Source organism: Boleophthalmus pectinirostris, unplaced genomic scaffold (assembly GCF_026225935.1).
Source record: "Boleophthalmus pectinirostris isolate CB_2022bp ecotype Guang Dong unplaced genomic scaffold, ASM2622593v1 HiC_scaffold_19, whole genome shotgun sequence".
Classification (NCBI taxonomy): domain Eukaryota; kingdom Metazoa; phylum Chordata; class Actinopteri; order Gobiiformes; family Gobiidae; genus Boleophthalmus; species Boleophthalmus pectinirostris.
The window spans coordinates 39,755,403-39,781,355 of NW_026571140.1; the positions used below are offsets into that span (position 1 = coordinate 39,755,403).

General features: G+C 39.5%; 1 pseudogene; it reads left to right on the forward strand.

Annotated features, from left to right (window-relative positions):
• The first annotated feature begins 881 nt into the window (after positions 1-881).
• Positions 882-25,753, forward strand: LOC110162153 (death-associated protein kinase 3-like; annotated as a pseudogene).
• The last annotated feature ends 200 nt before the right edge of the window (positions 25,754-25,953 follow it).

The following is a 25,953-nucleotide window of genomic DNA, read 5'->3' on the forward strand; positions in this document are numbered from 1 at the left end:
CATATTTCAGTTATTCACTGTACCGAGCACCAGTCTATGGCCCTCTGCTTCGTCTGTGCTTAGATATGTGGCCCTTGATGAAAAAAGTTTGGACACCACTGGTCTAAGATCTTGTCAAAACATTTAAAAAGGAAAAATTAACATTTCTACAGCTCTTACATACTCTATAAATACTCATATATAAATATACTCTGACTTACAATTTATCTTAAAATTCATATAAATTGCAAAAATCTAAGCTGTATTTGGTACTTTAGTTTAAAGACCTGAAATGACTTGAAGCTCAAAGCAGACGACTTGGACTTGACTTGGACTTATGGGCCAGTGACTCGAGACTCGACTTGGACTTGTCTGTATTTGACTTGGGACTTGACTCGGACTTGAGGTCAAAGACTTGAGACTTGGAAAACAACGACTTGGTCCCACCTCTGCTAGTCGTTGTTTTCCTTTAAGTTTTCATCTTTCTTACCTTGATAGTTGTGGATAAATTCTTCATGTTAGAATGTTTACCCTTTTTTTATCCTTGTTGGTTGAAGATTTGGTGATGGGGCAGATTTATGAAGCTGGTGGAAAATACGCCGGACATTTACATAGATATTTAGCCATAGAAAAGCTTTAACCAGAGGGGACATTTACCTGCACTTCCTGCCGTTGTGATAAAGGTTTATATTATTTAACAGAGTGAGGAAGTAAAATCCACACACACATAAAACTGCTGATAAGATGAACACTTTCCATTCAAGTCATTTTAACAACTAAATATTTTAAAAGTAGTTATTTTCCAGTAGAGAGAGTATCCTGATCTTGTTGAACTTGTTTCCTTTCTTGCAGATCAGACAGTGAACAGTTTAATCATAAGGACACAATAAAACTCAGAGGAGATGTCTGTTTTCAAGCAACTCAAAGTGGAGGACTTCTATGAGATTGGAGAGGAGCTCGGCAGGTACACAAAATGTCTCACTGTATTTTAAAAGTTGTAAAGAGGATTTTCAATGGAAGGAGAAATACAGCGACTGTTTGTCCTTATTATCAAATGTCCCTCTTCTCCACCACATCTCCCGAAGTAGAAACTCCTCCCCCTGCCTCCTCCTTACGCTAGAAATCATGATCGTTTAGAATTGCTGAATTGCTGTTGATGTTTCCGGAAGCAATTTAGCAAAAAATGGATTAATCTTTAGACCCTTCGTCTGCTTCAGTGCACGCCATTGCGTACACAAGTTTTTAACAATGAAAAACAGCAATTGAAGCAGCAATAAAAGGATCCAAATCTTATTTGGACATTAAATGTAGCCCATTTCTATTTCTTTTCAACATTCAATTAAACCAGCAATATTGGAACAAAATAGTCAATAAAATAATTACAAAAAATTTGAAATTATACCAAACATGTTTTAACATTTTAACATTTCTAATGAGTTTTCTAATGAGTGTTCAAGTCCAGGCTGCAGGAGGGGAGCGCAGCAGCAGATCTTTGACTTCATATTTGTGACCACAGAAAACCCCAATTTTCAGGTATATGTAGTAGTAAAAGGAAAAAGCACAGAAATACTGGACCTACTGAGGACAGGTGTTGACTGGTGGATCAAATAGGCCGGACAAAAAGTTCAAAAAGGAATAACAGGATTTATTAATAACAAAAATGTGCAGTTTGCTGGAGCTGGGTCGGAGGCCGAGTGCAAAAAATCTAGCCTGATTCATCAGCCAGGTTCACTTTGTGGAAACCATTTGACCTCGCAGCATTAGAATTTGTTCACTAGACGGTAGGCGGGTACTTTTTATCATTTAACCAATCGCTGCTGTTTGGTCATGACGTATGTAATGCTCCGCTAACAGGGTTAACTGGTATATTAAACTTTTCCCAGATCTCATAGGAAGAAGGACAATAACGTCTTTCCCCTTGATAAAATTCACCAAACATTCTCTTTGTTCCGACTTTAAATCCTCGATCTCGGGAATCGTTGCCAACACAGAATGTCTGGCTCTTCGCTGATTGGCTGGTGCTCGAATTCGCACTTCCGGGGTTTTTCTGTGAATTGTCTAGTGTATTCCAATTCCTGATCTAGTCGCTGGAGAGAAATGAAATTGAGCGGAGGCACTAAGAGATATTTGGGCTTGTCTGTGTTTTTGTAGCGTGTAGAGCGCAGCAACAGATCAGACGCAACATTCAGTCAGTTTCTGTGCTTTGTTTTCATTTTTGTGAACACAGGAAATCCCAATTCACACAAATATGTAGTAGTGAAAAGAATAAGCATAGAAACACTGGCCCTACTGAGGACAGGAGACTCTGAAATGTTGATCCAGAATGACGATAAGGTCACAGATCAGAACTGTATACTGCAAACCTACATGCAGTGACAAGGCGACCCCAAAAACAAATCTCTTACGACCCATCTGGCATTCGCGACCCAGTCTTTGGAAAACAATGGTCTAAAGAAAGACTCAGAATTGGTATTGAGTATCAGGTCTGTTCCTTAGCATCGAAATCAAGTTTGAAATTGTAGTATCAGAGCAACACAATCAATTGTTCTCGTGTCGGTCGTGTCTGGACTTAATGACGTGAGACTGAAAATAGAAAGAACTAAAGATAGAAGGAGACACTGCAACTGGACAACCGTGACCTCAACACAACAACAGGGCTTCACAGAGACGATATGAATTTAGAAGTGCATTTAAAGAAGCATTACGTAACTTTTCTGGTGGAGGGCGAACCTGCTTGTCTCAGTGGAAATGTTATAGCTTTGCCTGGGAACGTTCCACAGTGTGACATTTAACGTAGCTATCTCTGTTTCCACTGACCACGTCACGGATACGAGCAGGTACCTAAAGCGAGGAGGAATGTGTGTTTGAGTTATTACTTGGTGTCTTTAAGTGCAAGAATAACGTCTCCCTGAACTCTCCCTCAAGTCCTCTTAAAGGTCTTAGAGGCACCATGTCGTATTTTGGTAGAGAGTTCGTCATCTGCTTATCTCCAAAGAGAAGTTATTCCTCTGCCAGTGCCAGGAATGTTCCAAAGTTGGCTGTCAGCATTGGGGACAAGAACGTGGAGAGGCGACCCCACGAACAGCAAGAATGTTTTTCAAGTTTGTTTTGAGCACTCCATCCATTCATCCATTTTCTTCAGCTTGTCCAAGGACTCCCAGACTTCCTTCAATCCGGACACAGTCCAGAGACATAAACTATGTTCAGACTGCAGCCTGAAGTGACCCAAATCTGCCCCTATGTGACCTGTATCTGATCTTTTCATGACAGTCTGAACAACACAGATCTGATTTTTTCAAATGTGACCCAGGACACTTGGATATGTGCTCCTGAAACCGATACATATCTGATCTTTTGACATGCGACTTCAGTTGAACGGCCAAAGTGCATTATAAACAAGAAGAAAGACAAGAGATTAATTCAGTTTTACTCGCGAGGAGAACGGGCAGAGAGTGGGCATCAAAACCAACAGTCTCCACACGTTCTGATGACTCAAGGCCGTTCTCCTCTTTTTATTTCATTAGGAGGCCCTAGTTACAGAATGATAATTCTCAAGGGGAAGGGGAAACAGCCAAGACATAATAAGAAACTGATGCAGCTATGCATAGTACAAACACATAAAACATGATTAACAATCAGGAGGTGCCTTAGGTCAGACACCATCATAACTCTTGCATGTGTGACAGTGGGAGTTGGCTTCATGTGAGGAATCATCTCGAGGTTCACTAGAGCGATAGGACACTGCACATTTGTAAAACACACAGAGGTTATTCATTTTCATACAAGTGATTGGTACATTATAAATCAAAGAATTGTAGTACATAAATGGTTAACTCATAGGCATAGAATATCACACAAGTATTTAGCAAATATGGGATAATAAAATTATTCTGACAATCCACCTACACGTTATCAACAAGCCACAAACGTCACTATTCTGCGCTGAAGTAGGCGAAAATTGTTAATGAACTCCGTGTCACTGAAGCGAAGCACATCACCACTCACCACTCTTGACTCCGTCTCCACATCCACACGTTCCTTTCAACGGACGTCGCTGCCGCTGTCCCACAAAACGCCACGGCCAAAAACCTCGTCCTTCTCCTTCTCAATCTCCTCCTTAAAACAAGTAAGTTGTTCATGTTCTGGCTCCGGTACGAGAGGAACTTTAAAATCTCCAGGTGCTCGATGCTGAGTCCATGTTTGGACAACTTCCGTAAACACAGAGACGCTCGCTGCGGTTGACGTCGTCGTGTCTCCAGTGCACACGTGGGACACTTTTGGGCCGTTTAATGTTCACACTGGAGTCACATACAAGTTACATTTAATTGGAAATGTGAACGATCTCGCAAAAACATTGGATTTCACAAAAAAATCAGAATTGAGCGTTAAGCCCTGCAGTCTGAACATAGCCTTAGTCGCTCCAGTGTGTCCTGGATCTTCCTCTGGGCCATCTTCCGGTGGGACAAGCCCAGAACATCTCTCCAGGGAAGCGGAACAGATGCCCTCTCCTCAGCTGTTCCTTTCAACACGGAGGAGCAGCGGCTTTACTCCGTGCTCCTCCCGTGTGACTGAGCTCCTCACTCTATCTCTATTCGAGCTCCCAGCCACCCTGCAGAGGAAAATCATTTCCTCCACTTGTATCTGCAATCTCGTCCTTTAAGTCATGACCTAAAGCTCATGAACATAGGTGAGGAACGCAGATTGACGGTAAATCGAGAGCTTTGCCTTTGCTTTTCGGTATAAATGCAATAGATAAGTTTAATGATTTACTGAGGAACATTACAGGCAATGAAATCACATCTCCATGGCGACAATCATCTCTATGGCAACAATGTCAACTGATGGCAGACCCTCTAATCTAGCAGAAAAATTGGATGAAGTTCAAAGTGTCCATACAGCTACAGTCACTATTCTCCTTTCTGTTTTTATTCTGCTTTATTGGGTATTTTTTTTGCTTTTCTTTTCTCTTTTAATGTTAATTTTATGCTGATTATTTGTGTTTTGGTTAGTTTTGTGTTGTGGTTTTAATGTCTTTCTTATTCTGTAAAGCACTTTGAATGACTTTGTGTACGAATTGTGTTGTACAAATCAACTTATCTTATCTTGTCTTGTCTTGTCTGTTGTGTTTTTAGCGGTCAGTTCGCCATCGTGAAGCGCTGCGAGGAGAGGAGCACGGGGAAGCCCTTCGCGGCCAAGTTCATAAAGAAGCGTCAGTCCATGGCGAGCTCCCGCGGCGTGCGCAGGGACGACATCGAGCGCGAGGTGTCCATCCTGCGCCAAATCCAGCACGGAAACATCGTCACCCTGCACGACGTGTACGAGAACCGCACCGACGTCGTCCTCATCCTGGAGCTGTGAGTGAAAAACACGCTCACAAGATTATTTTTATTATCAACAAGCAGAGACGGATGAAGTTCTCCATTTTGTTACTTAATAGTCAGAGAGCCAAAGTCTCAAAAGCTCAAAAAAATGGGTTGAACCTGACATCGCCTGCCATACTTTTTATTTGTGTTTTTTTTTGTTAACTGTGACCCTGAGGACCAATAATTGAAGGGTCTGCTCTTCCGGAAATATCGCGGAAAAAATTTGTGGCCATTTTAGTGTATGTAACCTTCATTTTTTGATAGAAAATTTTGAAAAATGAAAAATGTACATAGGGCTTTTCTGGACACGCAAAGACGCTCTACAAACAAATAAAAATAAACACTGCATAAAATGGAGTTAGGCTGTTGAGAGTGGCCTAACATTATATTTACATTTGGTTGAATTTTTATAATTTTTCTGTGGAATGACTATACTGTTTGGTGAAAAGAACGGCATATTGGCTGATGTCAAAACTTGGGGGGAATAGTTGATTGCGAATGAGGCAAAGATGAAAATATTGGGAAAAAGTGAAAAAAACGCCTTTTTTTTTGCATTAAATAGGAGGGTTTCAGTCACGTGATCACGATGATGCACGAATTTGAGGTGGAGGGCAGGAAGTGAAGACAAACACGACAAACAAACACGGCTCTGGAGAACACAGATATGGAGAAGAGTTCTTATTGTAAGAATTTAGAGCCAGTAACGAGGCAAAAGTACGAGCAGTTAGTCGACAAATATATTGGTGAAAATGAGAGAATTTTCAACCGAAGTAAAAGATTTGCCGACAATCGAGGCAGAGGAGATCACGAACTATTTAGCTCTTCAGACATCGTTCTACACCAGACAACAGATGAAGGCAAAGTACAAAAGTTTGGAGGCATAGAACTTTTTTTGGCAGTGGATGGGTCCTCAACCTCGGTGCAAAACGCCTAAATGATGATTATCGTTTGGTCTTCGCCGGGGTGAGTGCTTCTCTTATTTTATGTGTATAGACGTTATGGAAAAACTGCAGTGTATCGGCAGTAACCTCTATCTGAACTATTTAATGTCAACAAACGTCGTTCGCTGTTAGTCGTTAATGAATCGTTTATGTTTAGGTAAACCACAAAAAACAATTTATCTTTATAACAAACCTTTGACGAAGTGGTCACTGCAGACACGAGCATTAGCGGATTCTGCTCCTCCCGACCGCAAACAGGTTTGTAATCCACTTTTTATGGCGTTGTTCTGTCGGCTTTTCCCATTTCTGACCTTTGTGGACGACTATATTCGGTAATCTAAAAAAAATCGCTTTTCCTTCTCTCAGAACGATTGGCACAGCCGTAAACCACACAACACATCGGCATTTTCCTCCAGTCAGTTCACTTCCTGCCCTCCATCTGATTTTGCGCGCTGACAAACGTAGCCCTGTGACGTCACGTGAAACCCAGATATTGAGCCAAAATCATGTAGAAATGTGTTTTAAGAATATTTTTTTCACTGAATGTTGTCACCACATGTGTTCTTTGCATCTGGAATGCATTTATAGACAGCTTACCCTGAGGATTTGAGGAATTTTTTTATTTTTCAAAATTTTCTATCAAAAAATGAAGGTTACATACACTAAAATGGCCACACATTTTTTTTGCGATATTTCCGGAAGAGCAGACCCCTCAATTATTGGTCCTTAGGGTCACAGTTAACAAAAAAAACACAAGTAAAAAGTATGGCAGACGATGTCATGTTCAACCCATTTTTGAGACTTTGACTCCCCGACTATAAGTAAAAGTTCAGATACAGGGGCAAAAGATTATTCAAGTTAGGGTGACCAGACGTCCCTATTTACTAGGGCTGGGTATCATTAAGAAGTTGCTGATACGATACATACCTCGATACACAGGCCACGATACGATACATATCTCGATACAGTGAACTTTCGATTCGATATGATATATTTCAAACTGATTCGATACAGTTCAATAAAAAATAAAGGCTAAATCATGGCTGTGATACTAAAAGTCTTTGTTAAACCACTTCTTGTGCAAAGTTCATATGAAACACAAACATTTTAATTCTCAAAATAGAGTCAAAATATCAAATGTGTTGCATAAATGAGTTTCCTTTCACTCCACAAGCAACAACACTGAAGCGCTGTAACCAAATAATTTAGTAAAACACACGTAAAAATACTCTTGGTGAAATATCGATACAGTAGCCCACGATATCGATACTGTATCATCACATTAAACGATACGATATATCAATATTATGATATTTTTGCACACCCTTAGTATTTACCCGAGACAATCCCACTTTTAAGCCCCGTGTCAAATTTGTCTCCTTATTTTTGACCAAGTTGATCTAAATCAGGACTAAACTAAGATAAAACCAGGACAATATCAAAACATCAGGTCTAATCCACAACTAAAACAGGACTATCCACATTTTTTTACTAATTAGATCCCCGCCAACAGTAAAGAGGAGCATAAATTGTCATTTGTTTGGCCAAAATATAGAAAACCGTGTAACCATAAAGCAAAAAAATAATAATAAAAATGTTTTAAATGCAGCAACAGAAGTTCCTCAGGTGCCTGACAAGAGAACACACTCTTTTCACAGTGTTACTCATGTCAATCATCCCAAACCGGGTATGTTCCAGTTTAGAATTTAGAAAAGCTGGTCACCCTAACTCAAATAAAAGTAAAAGTATCACATGAAAAAATCTACTTAAGTAAAACTACTGAAGTACTTGTTTAAAAATGTACTTTAAGAGTAAAAAGTAAAGGTATTTTGCAGAGATTTCTAGAACAATTTAAGGATGAAATGTGGTGATTTTGATTTAAAAAAAAAAATTGGCAAAAATTTTAGCGATTCAATTGATTTCTTAATTTTCTCAGGAGTTTTTGTGGATTTGTTTATTTGGTTTGCTCAAAGTTGAGACATTAACTCTAATTAAAGTCTCTGCCAATTCAACAAGTCAGTCCAGATCTAAAATGTAGGAATAGAAAGTACAGATACTTGTTCACAGTGATGGATGAAGTACTCCATTTTGTTACTTAAGTAAAAGTACAGATACAGGGGCAAAATATTACTCAAGTAAAAGTAAAAGCATCACATGAAAAAATCTACTTAAGTAAAACTACTGAAGTACTTGTTTAAAAATGTGCTTTAAGGGTAAAAATTAAAGGTATTTTGCAGAGATTTGTAGAACAATTTAAGGATGAAATGTGGTGATTTTGATAAAGAATCTGGCAGAATTTTAGTGATTCAACTGATTTCTTGATTTCTCCAGCTTTTTTGTGCATTTCTGTATTTCGTTGGCTCAGAGTTGGGACATTAACTCAAACTAAAGTCTCCGCCATTTCAACAGATCAGTCCAGAATAGATCTAAAATGTAGTAGAATAGAAAGTACAGATACTTGTTCACAGTGATGGATGAAGTACTCCATTTTGTTACTTAAGTAAAAGTACAGATACAGGGGCAAAATATTACGCAAGTAAAAGTAAAAGCATCACGAAAAAAATCTACTTAAGTAAAACTACTGAAGTACTTGTTTAAAAATGTGCTTTAAGATTAAAAAGTAAAAGTATTTTGCAGAGATTCTTACAAAAATTTAAGGATGAAATGTGGTGATTTTGATAAAGAATCTGGCAGAATTTTAGTGATTCAACTGATTTCTTGATTTCTCCAGCTTTTTTGTGTATTTGTGTATTTCGTTGACTCAGAGTTGGGACATTAACTCTAATTAAAGTCTCTGCCAATTCAACAAGTCAGTCCAGATCTAAAATGTAGTGGAATAGAAAGTACAGATACTTGTTCACAGTGATGGATGAAGTACTCCATTTTGTTACTTAAGTAAAAGTACAGATACAGGGGCAAAAGATTACTCAAGTAAAAGTAAAAGCATCACATGAAAAAATAAGTAAAACTACTGAAGTACTTGTTTAAAAATGTGCTTTAAGATTAAAAAGTAAAAGTATTTTGCAGAGATTCTTACAAAAATTGAAGGATGAAATGTGGTGATTTTGATTTAAAAAAAATTGGCAGAATTTTAGCGATTCAACTGATTTCTTAATTTTCTCAGGAGTTTTTGTGAATTTGTTTATTTGGTTTGCTCAAAGTTGAGACATTAACTCAAATTAAAGTCTCTGCCATTTCAAAAGGTCAGTCCAGATCTAAAATGTAGGAATAGAAGTAGTAGAAGTACAAGTAAAAGTAAAAGTATCACAGGAAAAATCTATTTAAGTAAAACTACTGCGATACTTGTTTAAAAACGTCCCTTTTTTTTTTTTCCAGCCCCTTTGGGATCAAAATAGGCTGAATATGGCCCCTGGATCAAAATGAGTTTGACACCTCTGACCTAGACTAACTAAAAAATATGTTTTAAAAAGACATATTCTGCTTTTGTGTGTTAATTGAAATATTTAATAATGTTTAATAATCACTGAGTAAGTCCAGAGAGGTGGGTGGAGATAGGGGACACGTGAAAACACATTTTTATTGCACTCAAACATGATTAATATAATATAAATATAATATAATTTTACATAATATTTCCTCTAAAATATTTATTAAAAAGTGAATTAATCTGAGCACCAGTAGATGGCGCAAGGACATCATCGCAGATCTGAAGTCAAGGATCCATAAAGTTGCATTCCACTTTCACAACAATAAGTTCCTTGGATTTGCAATTTGCATTATAGGTTAAAAATATAAATGCAGCGGTGTAATATTTACTAAAACGTGTTGTGTTCAGAGTTTCTGGAGGAGAGCTGTTTGACTTTTTGGCTCAGAAAGAGTCTCTGAGTGAAGAAGAAGCCACCCAGTTCATCAAACAAATCCTGGAGGGAGTGAACTACCTGCACGCGCGCAAGATCGCACACTTCGACCTCAAGGTGAGCGCAGGCTAACCACTCTGCCACAGTCACACACACACACACACACGCCAGCAGAGATATGAAGAGTCGAACCCACAACCTCTAACAACTCAGGAACTGCCAAATAAGGGTCAAAGGTCAATTCTGAGCTCGATATTTTTCGCATACAAATATTTCTTCATTAGAGCAACTAGTTTTTAAAATTTTGGGAGCCCGACCTCTTATACTTTTGTCCGGACAAAGCCATTTTTCTCAGTTTCACACTCGAGTTAAGGTCTTTTTTTTTTTTTTTTTTTTTTAACTCTTTATTTATTCAGTTTTTCAAGTTTTGAGAAACGAACAAAAACAAAAAACAAAAACCTGGGGCACTGTTCCACTGTCATAAGGATACAGACTCAAGTCTCTTTTTGTTTATATTTCAACCATTTAGTTCAGTGTTTCATGAAGAAATGTCCTTTGAGACGTAGAAAAAAAGTCATTCGTTCCATGGAGCATATTTCTTCTATAATATCGAGCCACTGGTTCACTGTCGGTGGGTCCTTTTTAAGCCAGCTTCTCGTTATTGCTTTTTTTGATGCTAAAATCAGAATCTTAAAAAGGTATCTGTCCGCTTTTTCGATCACCTCTCCAGGCAGAAGGCCGAACAAAAATATCTTTGGGTCCTTGGGAACAGCATAAGTCAAGATCGTAACACATTATCCCAGAATGATTTTAATTTTGTACATGTCCAAAAAATATGAGAGTGATTGGCGTTCGACTGGCCACACTGTCTCCAACATTGAGAATCTAACCCTCATACTCTGGCAGCAATTTGAGGAGTAAAATAAAGAATCGTATAAGACACTTCCACCCGAATTCCCTCCACCTTTTGGAGCTAGTTGTTGTTTGTTGTGTGCTGCACATCAAAAGCCAATCATCCTCTGATAAAACAATATGCTGCTCTTCCTCCCATTTAGATTTGACATAAAATGTATTATTACCCTTTTGTATTTGCGATCCTTTATAAAGTTTACAGACAGATTTGTTGGGCAAACATTTATGAGCATCTGTAAAAGGTCTTTTATCTTTGTAGAACAGAACTGTATTTTGACAGTCTTCATCATTTTCTGAACTACAAATGCAAAAAGACATACAGTCGTGGACAAAATAGTTGGTACCCCTCTGGTAAGAAAAGAAAAATCAACACTGGTCACTGAAATAACTTGAAACCGCTAAAAGCAATAATAAATACAAATTTCCTGATAAATAACCAATGAAAATCAGACGCTTTTTGATTTGTTGTTCAACAGAATTATTAAAAAAAAACAAACTAATGAAACCAGCCTGGACAAAAATGATAGTACCTCTAGAAAAGATTGTATGTACCGTATTTTCTGGGCTATTAGACACTCTGGATTATAAGACGCACTGTCATTAAATGGTCTATTTTCAAACTTTTTTCACAAATAAACCGCACCGGACTTTAAATGAAACACAACAGTGTGATGGTGAGTGGTTTTGTTTGTTTGTTCGTTCACGGTGACTCTGGGCTTTGTTCAGTTGTGGCGTGTAGGGAGGGTGCTGTCTGGGACCAACGGATTGTCGGCGTGTTCGCAGTGACTCAGTTGTTCAGTCGTGTCTAGAAGTGGCACATTGCACTCGCTTTTTCGGTTCGTTCCTCCGTTCCGTTCCTCGTCGGCGTGGAGTGATGAGTGTGTCTGTGGGTGTGTTTCTCTGTGCGGTCGTTGTCTGCTCCGTGTGTGTTTGTGTGTTCTGTGGGTGGTGCGGCTTTGTAGTTTACTGAAGTCGTGCTGGGACACCCGAGTGGATTCGTATAGGACGCTCTGGATTGTGGCGCACAGACATTTTTTGATAGGGTTAGATCAGGGGTGCTCACATTTTTTCATCATGTGAGCTACTTACAAAATGACCAAGTCAAAATGATCTACTTAATACAAAGCCAAGCAAACTGCACTGAAACACTCTGTGCCCCTTTTTTGGACCCTCACCCACAGTTTGAGAACCTCTTCTTTAAGAGAACTTCCTCTGGCACTTTACACAAAACTGTGAAACAAGTGAAGGAAGATTTTTAAAACCTGTTTTTTAAAGTTCCAAACTGGAGTTGCATTCTTTTCTGGTTTTGCAGTGATATTTACCAGCCTCTGCACGTTTACCAAACCAAACGCACATCGTGACAAACACAGATGCATTTGTGCACTTTTGTTAGACAAACTTCAGCCAAATGTGGCAGTAGGTCTGTTCTGTAGATCCGCTCTATGCTGTAGACCTGCTTTGTGCCAACACTGGAACACAAATTTAGACTGTTTTTGCTTCACGTTTGGTCTTGCTCTTCTAATCAGCCGCACTGTGGGAGGGGCTTGTGTTCGCTGTACGCAGGAAGGAGCGAGAGCGTGAAAAGGCGAGGGGCGGCGTGCTGACGTGAGGCAGATGGACAGGTAGGATGTTTAGGAAGTTGAACCTGCCCTGTGATGCACGCTGGTACACGAGGGCACACGCTGTCGCAGACGAGCCGTGCATAGGGAGCGTGTGTGTTTGTGATGTGCTGTAGAGTCTCCGCGGGTTTCAAATGAGCGCACAGGCTGCACTGAGACGCCCCACACGCTCCTGCACCCGCTACAAGTTTATTACCAACAGCAGCGGCCGTAATGAAATATGATCACACTTGTTGAGTGTCAGACCTTGAGTGAGAGACAAGACTGAGTCCAAACGCGAGTCTGAGACGAGACACGGCGATCTACCCACATGACCTTGGCGATCAACTGGTAGATCGCGATCGACGTATTGAGCACCCCTGGGTTAGAGGTTTAACAGGGCGCCTAATAGCCCGGAAAATACGGTAACTAAACAATAGGGACATGTTAAACTTAGGTGCGTCTCTAATCTGCAGCACAGGTGTTTTTAAACTTTTCCTCAGTCAAGTCTACCAATTCTCTTGAACATCACTGAAATGAGCTGAAACATGCATCTGGAGAAGAAACCCTTCAAACCTGAGACAGTTTGCTCACGAGAAATGCATCAAAATACCTGTTGACCAGAGCAGAAGTCTCGTTCACAGTTACAGAAATCGTTTGTTTGCAGAGTTTGCCTCGAAAGGTTGTGCAACCTAATATTAAGTTAAGGATACCATCATTTTTGTACAGGCCAGTTTCATTATTTTGTTTTTTCTAATAATTCTGTTGAACCACAGGGGAAAAATAATGTTTGATTTTTGTTGGACAATTTTCTGTAAATTTTTATTCATTATTGCTTTTCTCACTTTCAAGTTATTTCCGTGATTATTGTTGATTTTTCATTCATTGCCAGAGGGGTACCAACCATTTTGTCCACGACTGTATTATCGCAAAGATGGTGTCATTAATAAAGCAAACTATTTCTGATTTTCGTCAATAAAAGTGGTAAGAGTTTTCCTTTTCCGTCTTAACTTCCTATATTACACAAAACTGACTCTTATGAGCTTTAATGGAGCAAAACACAGCTCCGGGTTTGTTTGTGACGAGGAAACAACATTATAACACAGACGAGAAATATGGATCCTTTAAATATTGGTGGGTTTTCTGCTTTGGTTTCCTCCAGTAGCCAAAAAAATAAGCAAATGTGTGATGAAACTTGCAAAAATAGCTAAAAGGAAGCACGGTTTATTAGAGTTTATTTGTTAAATGAATGAGAGGATACGGAGGTGTTTGTTTATTTGGTGATTTAAACGATTCTAACCTCTGCATATTTCTGTTCTGTTTGTTTTTTTTAAGCCTGAGAATATCATGCTGCTGGACAAGAACGTGCCGCTGCCCAGGATCAAACTCATCGACTTCGGGCTCGCGCACAAGATCGAGGCCGGGGTCGAGTTTAAGAACATCTTTGGTACTCCTGAGTTTGTGGGTGAGGAGCTTTTTAAAGGAACATTATACAACTGACAACTGTTCGTGTGTTTAGAAACAGGATGAAGAGGAAAGGGTCAGAGGAGCAGAGGAACCAGAGGAGCAGAGGAGAGGGTCAGAAGAGCAGAGGAGAAGGTCAGAAGAGCAGAGGAGAGGGTCAGAGGAGCAGAGGAGAGGGTCAGAAGAGCAGAGGAGAGGGTCAGAGGAGCAGAGGAAACCAGAGGAGAGGTCAGAGGAGCAGAGGAGCAGAGGAGAGGGTCAGAGGAGCAGAGGAGAGGGTCAGAGGAGCAGAGAAACCAGAGGAGCAGAGGAGAGGGTCAGAAGAGAAGAGAAAAGAAGAGAAGAAGGTCAGAGGAGCAAAGAGGAGATGAAAGGGTCAGAGGAGCAGAGAGAGAGGAGAGAGAGGAGCAGAGGAGAGGGTCAGAAGAGAAGAGGAGAGGGTCACAGGATGCAGAGGAGAAGATCAGAGGAGCATAGGCGAACGTCAGAGTAGCAGAGAAGAAGGTCAGGAGAAAAGAGGAGCAGAGGAGAGGGTCAGAGGAGAAGAGGAACCAGAGGAAACAGTCAGAAGAGCAGAGGAGAGGGTCAGAAGAAAAGAGGAGAAGGTCTCAGAGGAGAGAGAGTCAGAGGAGTCAGAAGAGGAGAGAGGTCAGAGGAACAGAGGAGCAGAGGAGTGGGTCAGAGGAGCAAAGGAGAAGGTCAGAGGGTCAGAGGAGCAGAGGAGAAGGTCAGAGGAACAGAGGAGAGAGGTCAGAGGAAGCAGAGGAGGTCAGAGAGAGGAGAGAGGTCAGAGGAAGGTCAGAGGAGGCAGAGAGAGAAGGTCAGAGGAACAGAGGAGAAGGTCAGAGGAACAGAGGAGCAGAGGAGAAGGTCAGAGGAGCAGAAGGAAGGTCAGAGGAATCAGAGGAGAGGGTCAGAGGAGAGCAGAGGAGAAGGTCAGAGGAACAGAGGAGAGGTCAGAGGCAGAGGAGAGGGTCAGAGGTCAGAGAGCAGAGGAGAAAGGTCAGAGAACAGAGAGAAGGTCAGAGGAACAGAGGAGAAGGTCAGAGGAACAGAGGAGAAGGTCAGAGGAGAGGTCAGAGGAACAGAGGAGCAGAAGGTCAGAGGAACAGAGGAAGAGAGGTCAGAGCAGAGAGGTCAGAGGACAGAGGAGAAGGTCAGAGGAACAGAGGAGCAGAGAGAGAGGTCAGAGGAACAGAGGAGAAGGTCAGAGAACAGAGAGAAGGTCAGAGGAGCAGAGAGAAGGTCAGAGGAACAGAGGAGAAGGTCAGAGGAACAGAGGAACAGAGGAGAAGGTCAGAGGAGCAGAGGAGAAGGTCAGAGGAACAGAGGAGAAGGTCAGAGGAACAGAGGAGAAGGTCAGAGGAGCAGAGAGAAGGTCAGAGGAGTAGAGGAACAGAGGAGAAGGTCAGAGGAACAGAGGAGAGGGTCAGATGGAAAAAAAGGATGCAGAGGAGAAGATGACGACTGACAGATTTACATTACATACATTTATCTATCTGTTTTCATTTTCAGCTCCAGAGATCGTGAACTACGAACCTCTGGGACTGGAGGCCGACATGTGGAGCATCGGAGTCATCACCTACATCCTGTAAGCCAAACCAAACATTTAAAGCTACACTCTGTCACTTTTACGGCAAAGAAATATCCTCTCCATGGACACAAACTGAGAGTATCCACGGCATTGATATTGTTTTACCAAAAATGCTCCACAATATTAAACCTAAATCTATCCTGCATTTCAACTTAGACCTAGACTTAGACCTAGACTTAGACTAGACTTAGACCTAGACTTAGACTTAGATTTAGACAAAACTTTATTTAACACAAGGGAAATTATTTGGACACAGTAGCTCATTCATCACAATAAAATATAATAATAAACCAGGACTAAACCAGAACTGAATCAGGACTAAACCAGGAATAAACCAGGACTAAACCAGGAACTAAATCAGGACTAAACCAGGAACCAGGAACCAGGAACCAGGACTAAACCAGGACTAACCAGGACTAAACCAGGAGGACTCAGGAAAACCAGGACTCAGGAACCAGGACTAAACCAGGACTAACTCCAGGACTAAACCAGGAACCAGGACTAAACCAGGACTCCAGGAACCAGGACTAAACCAGGACTAAACCAGGAGGACTAACCAGGACTAAACCAGGACTAAACCAGGACTGAAACCAGGACTAAACCAGGACTAACCAGGAACCAGGACTAAACCAGGACTAATCCAGGACTAAACCAGGACTGAAACCAGGACTCAACCAGGACTAAACCAGGACTAAAACAGGACTAAAACAGGACTAAAACTACAACTGACTACAGGACTAAACCAGGAATAAACCAGTGTAAACTAAGGACTAATTCAGGACTAAGCAGGTATTACTAAGTTGTTGTACAGTTGTAAGGGAGATGTACAGTTGTAGGGAGTATACAGTTGTACTAGGGAGTATTAAGGTGAGTTGTTGTACAGTTGTGTATTATCTACAGTTGTAGGGAGTATTACGTACAGTTGTAGGGAGTATTATCTGTTATGTAAGGGTGAGTTGTTGTACAGTTGTAGGGAGTATGTACTGTACAGTTGTAGGGAGTATTATCTGTGAAGGTGAGTTGTTGTGTAGTTGTAGGGAGTGTTACGTGAAGGTGAGTTGTTGTACAGTTGTAGGGAGTATTAGTTTACTGTTATGTAAGGGTGAGTTGTTGTACAGTTGTAGGGAGTATAAGGGTGAGTTGTTGTCTGTTTAGTTGTAAGGGTGTGAGTTGTTGTACAGTTGTAGGGAGTATTATCTGTTATGTAAGGGTGAGTTGTTGTACAGTTGTAGGGAGTATTATCTGTTACATGAAGGTGAGTTGTACAGTTGTAGGTTCCTCTCTATAATCTGGTGCAGTGGGTGAGCAGGACATTACTGTAATACTGTAATAGTTCAGTAATATAATAATAGTAGTAGTAGTAGTAGTAGTAGTAGTAGTAGTAGTAGTAGTAGTAGTAGTAGTAGTAGTAGTAGATCATTTCACATAATTTCTTCTTCTTAAAAACTGTTAGTCCATAGGTGTTGGAGAGGTTTAATGCCACACTGTTTGTTGTTTCGAAGCATAATTACGGACATATTTGTACAAATCTAAACTACGGGGTTAAAAGTTTTCAAGAAGAATAAGACAGGAGATTTTTTTTCCCTTTAATGAACACAAAAACTGGAATTAAAACAAGAGCTTTTCAAATACAAAATTAAAATTCCATGGTCGTACGGTCTTCGGAAAATTGTTCTAACCCTCTCCATCCCACTCTGTTCGTGGAGAAAATTATAATACTTAAAAAACTGAAACCTTTGTGATTTTCTAATTGCGTCTATTCAAAATGTGACTTCGATTTGACTTTGGCGTGACTCATTCAGACCTTAAAAAAATACTTCTTTTTTTCTTTTTTCAGCAGCGCATGAACAAAAACTTTGTATTTTCAGTTTCACTTATGACTCCTTGTACATATAAAAGACAAAATATAAATTAAAACAAACTAAATTTACGTTTTATACTCTTTTTTTTAAAGGTTTCTACAGTGTTGGACTTTTTAAAATCATCGCTCAGGTTGTTCCATAAACTAACCACTTGGACAGAAATACAATCACTGTTTTTCTTAGTTCTTATCTTTATTTATTTATTTTTTTAAGATGCAAGTTTTGATTTGTTTTTTTTTTCATTTATGGTTGTACAACAGGACTAAACCAGGACTAAATCAGGACTAAACCAGGACTAAACAAGGACTAAACCAGATCTAAACCAGGACTAAACCAGAACTAAATCAGGAATCAATCAGGACTAAATCAGGACTAAACCAGGTTTAAACCAGGGCTAAAAGAGGACTAAACCAGTACTAAACCAGGACTAAACCAAGACTAAACCAGGACTAAACAGGACTAAACCAGGACTAAATCAGGATGAAACCAGGACTAAACCAGTACTAAACCAGGACTAAACCAAGACTAAACCAGGACTAAACAGGACTAAACCAGGACTAAATCAGGATGAAACCAGGACTAAACAGGATTAAACCAGATCTAAACCAGGACTAAACAAGGACTAAACAAGGACTAAACCAGATCTAAACCAGGACTAAACCAGGACTATACCAGAACTAAATCAGGAATCAATCAGGACTAAATCAGGACTAAACCAGGTTTAAACCAGGGCTAAAAAAGGACTAAACCAGTACTAAACCAGGACTAAACCAAGACTAAACCAGGACTAAACAGGACTAAACCAGGACTAAATCAGGATGAAACCAGGACTAAACAGGATTAAACCAGATCTAAACCAGGACTAAACCAGGACTATACCAGGACTAAATCAGGACTAAACCAGGACTAAACCAGGATTAAACCAGGTTTAAACCAGGACTAAACAAGGACTAAACCAGATCTAAACCAGGACTAAACCAGGACTATACCAGGACTAAACCAGTACTAAACCAGGACTAAACCAGGACTAAACCAGGACTAAACCAGATCTAAACCAGGACTAAACCAGGACTAAATCAGGACTAAAGCAGGACTTTTTTTCTTAGTTCTAATCTTAGTATTTTTTTTTTTTTAAGATGCCAGTTTCAATTTTTTTTTTGTTTATGGTTGTACAAACTAATAATAATTTTACAAAGGCACAAAAGTTTATCGTTTATGATTGTAGAAAATAAACCCCAATCAGAATGAAAAAGACATAAGGATTTTTTTGTTTTCGTTTATGGTTGTACAAACTAATAATAATGTTAACGCAGTCACAGAAGTTTATCGTTTATGATCGTAAATATTTGTAATTGAATTTCTTTTGTGTGCAGTTTAAGCGGCGCGTCCCCGTTCCTGGGAGAGACGAAGCAGGACACTCTGGACAACATCACCGCCGTCAACTACGAGTTTGACGAGGAGTTTTTCTGCCACACGAGCGACCTCGCCAAGAAGTTCATCAGCCAACTGCTCGAGAAGGACACGCAGTGAGTCCCACAGCAGGAAATCCAGACCGCGTTAAGTCCGGGTCCAGGTCCAGTTCTGGTTTAGTCCTGGTTTGTAGTTGTGGTTCAGTTTTAGTTCATTCCTGCTTTGGTCCTGGTCCAGTCAAGGTGCAGTCCAGGTTTAAAACGTAGTACCAGTTTAGACCTAGTTTAGTCTTGGTTTAGTCCCAGTTTAATCTTGGTTAGCAGTCCTGGTTTAGTCCTAGTTTAATCCTAGTTTAGTCCTGGTTTAGTCCAAGTTTAATCCTGGTTTAGTCCTGGTTTAGTCCAAGTTTAGTCCTGGTTTAGTCCCAGTTTAATCCTGGGTAGTAGCCCTGGGTCAGTCCAAATTTAGTCCTGGTTTAGTCCTGGTTTAGTCCCGGTTTAATCCTAATTAGTAGCCCTGTTTCAGTCCTAGTTTAGTCCTGGTCTAGTCCCAGTTTAATCCTAGTCAGTAGCCCTGATTGAGTCCTAGTTTAGTCCTGGTTCAGTCCTGGTTTAGACCTGGTTTGATGTTGGTTTACTTCTGGTTTAGTTTTGGTTTAGCCCTGGTTTAATCCAGTTTAGTAATCTTGTTTCAGTCCTGGTTTAATCCTGGTTTAGTCCCAGTTTAATTCTGGTTAGTATCCCTGGGTCAGTCCAAGTTTAGTCCTGGTTTAGTCCCAATTTAATCCTGTTTAGTAGTTGTGTTTCAATCCTAGTTTAGTCCTGGTTTAATCCTGGTTTAGTCCCGGTTTAATCCTAATTAGTAGCCCTGTTTCAGTCCTAGTTTAGTCCTGGTCTAGTCCCAGTTTAATCCTAGTCAGTAGCCCTGATTGAGTCCTAGTTTAGTCCTGGTTTAATCTTATTTAGTAATCTTGTTTCAGTTCTGGTTTAGACCTGCTTTAGTCCGTATGCAGTCCTGGTTCAGTCCTGGTTTAGACCTGGTTTGATGTTGGTTTACTTCTGGTTTTAGTAATCTTGTTTCAGTCCTGGTTTAGTCCCAGTTTACTCCTGGTTAGTAGCCCTGGTTCAGTCCAGGTTTGTTCCTTGTTTAGTCCTGGTTTAATCCTGGTGTAGTACCACTTTAGTCCTGGTTAGTAGCCCTGGTTCAGTCCTAGTTTAGTCCTGGTTTAGTCTGAGTTTAAGTCCTGGTTATTAGCCTGGTTCAGTCTTGGTTTAGTCCTGGTTTAATCCTGGTTTAGTCCCAGTTTAATCCTGGTTAGTAGCCCTGGATCAGTCCTAGTTTAGTCCTTGTTTAGTCCCAGTTTAATTCTGGTTAGTATCCCTGGGTCAGTCCAAGTTTAGTCCTGGTTTAGTCCCAATTTAATCCTGTTTAGTAATTGTGTTTCAATCCTAGTTTAGTCCTGGTTTAATCCTGGTTTAGTCCCAGTTTAATCCTAGTCAGTAGCCCTGATTGAGTCCTAGTTTAGTCCTGGTTTAATCTTGTTTAGTAATCTTGTTTCAGTTCTGGTTTAGACCTGCTTTAGTCCTAATGCAGTCCTGGTTCAGTCCTGGTTTAGACCTGGTTTGATGTTGGTTTACTTCTGGTTTAGTTTTGGTTTAGCCCTGGTTTAATCCAGTTTAGTAATCTTGTTTCAGTCCTGGTTTAGTCCCAGTTTACTCCTGGTTAGTAGCCCTGGTTCAGTCCTAGTTTAGTCCTGGTTTAGTCTGATTTAATCCTGGTTATTAGCCTTGGTTCAGTCTTGGTTTAGTCCTGGTTCAATCCCAGTTTAATCCTGGTTATTAGCCTTGGTTCAGTCTTGGTTTAGTCCTGGTTTAATCCTGGTTTAGTCTCAGTTTAATCCTGGTTAGTAGCCCTGGTTCAGTCTTGGTTTAGTCCTGGTTTAATCCTGGTTTAGTCCCAGTTTAATCCTGGTTAGTAGCCCTGGTTTAGTCCTAGTTTAGTCCTGTTTAAGACCAGTTTATTTTGTCCTGATTCTTCAGTTAACAGTGTAATAGCCTATATTTGGCAAGGGAAAATACCGAGAATAAAATATAGAACACTACAATTGTCTAAGGGAAAAGGAGGATTAGCTCTGCCCTGTTTAAAAAGTTACTACCAGGCTGCTCAAATTAAATATTTGTTACATTGGAGTAACCCATCATATTGTGCAAGATGGAAAGAAATTGAAAGCAATAAAATACAGGGAATACCCGTTCAAGCACTAATTGCGGATAACAAATTATACAATCAAGTCAGTGGTAAAATTAATCAATTTGTGCAAATTTCTTTGAAAGTATGGTTTGAGATAGCTAAAAAGAATAACTTGATACAGTTTAGTAAATTGTTAAGATGGGTGGGATACGATTCAGATTTTATACCCAATAGGAATGATCAGCGATTTAAAACATGGGAACATGGTCCATGTATGTGGTGGGAATTATTGGTGAATAACAAATGCAAAGGTTTTCAAGAGATCAAAGAACAATTTGAGCTAACAAATCAAGATTTCTACAGATACTTACAATTAAGGCATTATTTGGAGCATGACATAATAAAGGATAACTATGAAGGACAACCAGAAATGATTAATTTGTTTATATTAGCTCACAAATCTAAACTAAGTAAAAAAATTGTTTCAAAGATATATATTGGGTTGGAAAATTTAAAAAGGGATGATACACAATACATAAGGAGGAAATGGAATGTGGAAGCTAATATTAGCCTAACAGAGGAAGATTGGGAAGAGATTACTCATAATATTTGGAAAACAACATCATCTTTAATGTGGAGGGAATATGGTTGGAAAAATCTGATGAGATTTTTCAGAGCACCGGCTCAGACAAAATATCGAGACACAAGATGTTGGCGACAGTGCGGGGAAATGGTGGCAAGTCATATACATATTTTCTAGACATGTCCTCTAATACAATGTTATTGGAAAGAACTGAAGAACGTTATGGACGTGGTCCTACATATTGACCTCCCTTTTACCTGTGAAGTCTTTTATTTTGGCAAACTGGATGCAAATGTTAAAAACAAAATTAATTTCAAGATATTTAAAATCATGATGCTAGCAGCAAAAAAAGGTATTACAAGGAAATGGTTAAATGCTGAAGCACCGACAAAAGACAATTGGGTTGATGTAATTCATGATATTTATGTGATGGAGAAATTAACTTATGCTCTAAGATTAGAAACAGAGAAATTCGAAAAGATATGGAAGGGTTGGCTGAGTTTTGTTAAAACGATACGTTTAGATTTTATTTGAGGGCTCATTTCCCCAATGTTCAGTTCGCTACCAAATTATGTTGTTTTTTTTTGTTTTTTTTCCTTCCTTTCTCTCTTTTCAATATAATAGTAAAAATCTGTATTTTATTTGGAAGATTAAGTTTAAGACAATGTTTGATCCTTAAACAATATTTGCATATGTGTAAGTGTAATAATTGTCTTGGAAAATTAATAAACAAATAATATTAAAAACAAAACAAAACAGTGTAATAGCCTATAAAGTTGTATTTTTTATTTATTTTATTTTATTTTATTTTTCAGAAAGAGATTAACCATCCAAGAAGCTCTGAATCACCCCTGGATCAAGGTTTGGACGCATTTTCTTCATATCTCAAATTTTTGTCTTTGGTTTGATTTTGTTGGAGCAGAATTATGACCTCACTTCAAATATTTTCCCGACATAAAGTTTAAATTTATGTAATACCTGATAATGTCGTCAGCAGCTTTAGGTCACGTCTGAATAACTCTCCTTCATCTCAGTTCAGTGAAATGTCAACTTCGGAAAAATGAGTTTGTTTTTGAGCAGAAACAAAGAATCAGATGAGTCACTGTTACTTAAGATCGGAGCGGATCCGATGCTTTTGTCTCGCTCGTTAAACCTTCGACTGATCACTGATGAAGGGAAATTACACAGAATCGACGTGTTTCATTCACGACTCACAGTGATTTAAAAAAAAGACATTTTCAGAGTAAACATCGCAACATTTTTGGAACTTGTATATAGTAAAAAGTTGACATAGTTAGTTAAGCTTATTTGTTTATTTTAATTTGTTTCAGATGCATTCTTGAATTCTTTAATATAGACTTAGACCTAGACCTAGACTTAAATTTAGACTTAGATTTAGACAAAACTTTATTGATCCACAAGGGAAATTATTTGGACACAGTAGCTCATTCATCACAATAAAATATAATAATAAACCAGGACAAAACCAGGACTGAACCAGGATTGAACTGGGACTAAATGAGGACTAAAATAGGCCTAAACTAGATCTAAACTAGATCTAAACCAGGACTAAACCAGGACTAAACCAGGACTAAACCAGGATTAAACCAGGATTAAACCAGGACTGAACCGGGACTGAATGAGGACTAAAATAGGCCTAAACTAGCTCTAAACTAGAACTAAACCAGGACTAAACCAGGATTAAACCAGGACTGAACCGGGACTGAATGAGGACTAAAATAGGCCTAAACTAGCTCTAAACTAGAACTAAACCAGGACTAAACCCAGGAATAAAACAGGACTAAACTAGCTCTAAACTAGATTTAAACTAGATCTAAACCAGGACTAAACCAGGACTGAACCAGGAATAAATCAGGACGAAACCAGGACTAAACCAGGACTGAACTGGGACTGAATAAGGACTAAAATAGGCCTAAACTAGCTCTAAACTAGAACTAAACCAGGAATAAAACAGGACTAAACTAGCTCTAAACTAGATCTAAACTAGATCTAAACCAGGACTAAACCAGGACTAAACCAAGGATTACATAAAGAGAAATTAATTGAACACAGTAGCTCACACATCACAATATAATATAATAATAAACAGTAAAGAATATAAATGATAATAATAAATTCTAAATAAACTGAAAGAGACAGACGTCAAATAAGACATAATTATATAAATGAAAATGTACAAGTCAAAATAAAATAAGAAAATATAAAATCACAGCTTTACACAAGAGGACATAGGAAGAGGGGAAGGAAGTGGGGTGAGTTGTTCAATTGTAGGGAGTATTATAGTATGAATGCAGTCTTGTATCTCACTGTTTGAGACTATAATCTGGTGCAGTGGGTGAACAGGATATTATTGTAATATTGTTATAGTTCAGTAATATAGTAGTAGTAGTAGTAGTAGTAGTAGTAGTAGTAGTTTATTTTCTTCAGTCATGTTCTTAACAGACTGTTACATCATTTCACATAAAACCGTGACCAAAGGCGTTTAAGCTGAAGTGAAATCAATTATGAACGTCAAGAACACAACTGTGAGCAAACAACAAGCAACAACTCGGACAGGACAGAGAAAAACATATATGTACATAATAATAATAATAATAATAATAATAATAATAATAATAATAATAATAATAACAATAACAGTACTCATGAGTTCAGTACAGTGAGTGAACTCTATTCCACTTCCTACACCTAAGAATGAAAACAACATTTTTCCTACACTAACCTGCTTCTGTCGCCTGTCAGCATTATTGTCTTACTGTCTCTCTCTATGTGGAAAAAATCTCTGTTATATGTTGCATTCTGATGAGCTCAGGACTCGGGGAAAACTGACCTGCACCTTGAGAAAGTACAATAGAAGGGCCAATCAAAGTTCCGAGAAAGTTTTGAAACACAAACCACGCTCCTGGCTCCACTATGACATCACTCTGCAGAGCAGAAACAAAATGTGAACTAAAACGTGTTCAATTAATACTATTGAGTTAGGAAAAATATCAGAATAAAGTGATATCTTTGTTTAAAATAAAATGACAAATATTGGTAGGGACTATTTTGTCTTCCCAAATATTGGTTGTGACATGTCCCCACGTCCCTGTGCAAACCTACGACCTTGTAAACAGGTGATGGACCCTCCACCACACAAGTTACACAGTGAACCTTTAACTAAACAACCAACTACTTCCCATTTTCTTACAATAATAATTCTCTCTCTCTCTTTTATTTTTTTCTACAGTCCAATGAAAACAAAGAGGAGAGCAAGTCCCAGGAGCCGAAGAAACGCGAACGCCGTCAACTCAAGACCAAACGTCTGCGAGAATACACCATCAAATCCCACTCGAGCATGCCTCCGAACAACACCTACGTCAACTTCGAGCGATTCGCGCAGGTCGTGGAAGACATCGAACAGATGGAGAGCGCCTTCGTCAGCCTGGCTTCGGCTCACGACACCTTACAGGAAGACATCGACGCCATGGTTTCTATTTACAACGACAAAGAAGCGTGGTACAAAGGAGAGCGAAGGCGTGAGGCACGAACTGTCGCAGATCCGCTACGAGTTTCGCAAAGTGGAAGCCATCAAGAGAAATCTGCAAGAAGACATGAGCGCGTTCAGTTTGAGCTTGGACGCCATAAGTAACCAGTACCAGGAGAGGCAGAAGCATTTCGATTCTCTGCGGTCGGAGCTTAGTAACGAGCTGAAATGGGTGCAGGAGGTGGTGGGGTCGTTCCCGTTGGACACGACGGGAAGCGGAGGGGGGTATCCCGGTTGTAATTTCTCGAATGTTTTGAATAACGACGTGAACGAAGCGCTTAAGGAGCTGCTGAGTCGGTCGTGCGGAGGAGAGCTGCTGTCAGGGATAAATCTGGACTTATCCGAGACGGGGCAGCAGAGATAGTCGTAGCTGCAACGCAAAAACTAAATCTGCTTTTTTAATTTATTTTGTTTATTTACATAAGGACAGATACAAAAAGGGACAGTTTGGAATTTTGGACATAGGACCTCATGTCCTGGTGAGCCAGAGTGTTGGAGACGTGTGGAGACACTTTTTAAAAAAAATATTTCATCCAGTCCTTGTATTTGCAGAGGTCGCTGGTGCTTGACTAGTGCATGTCAGTGGTCTCAACAAACTAGTGTCTCAACAAAACAAGCAAAGTCAGAAACGTACTAGTACACAGTGTTGGGAAGGTGTATTCCCCTACAGATTACAGATTACATACACCAAA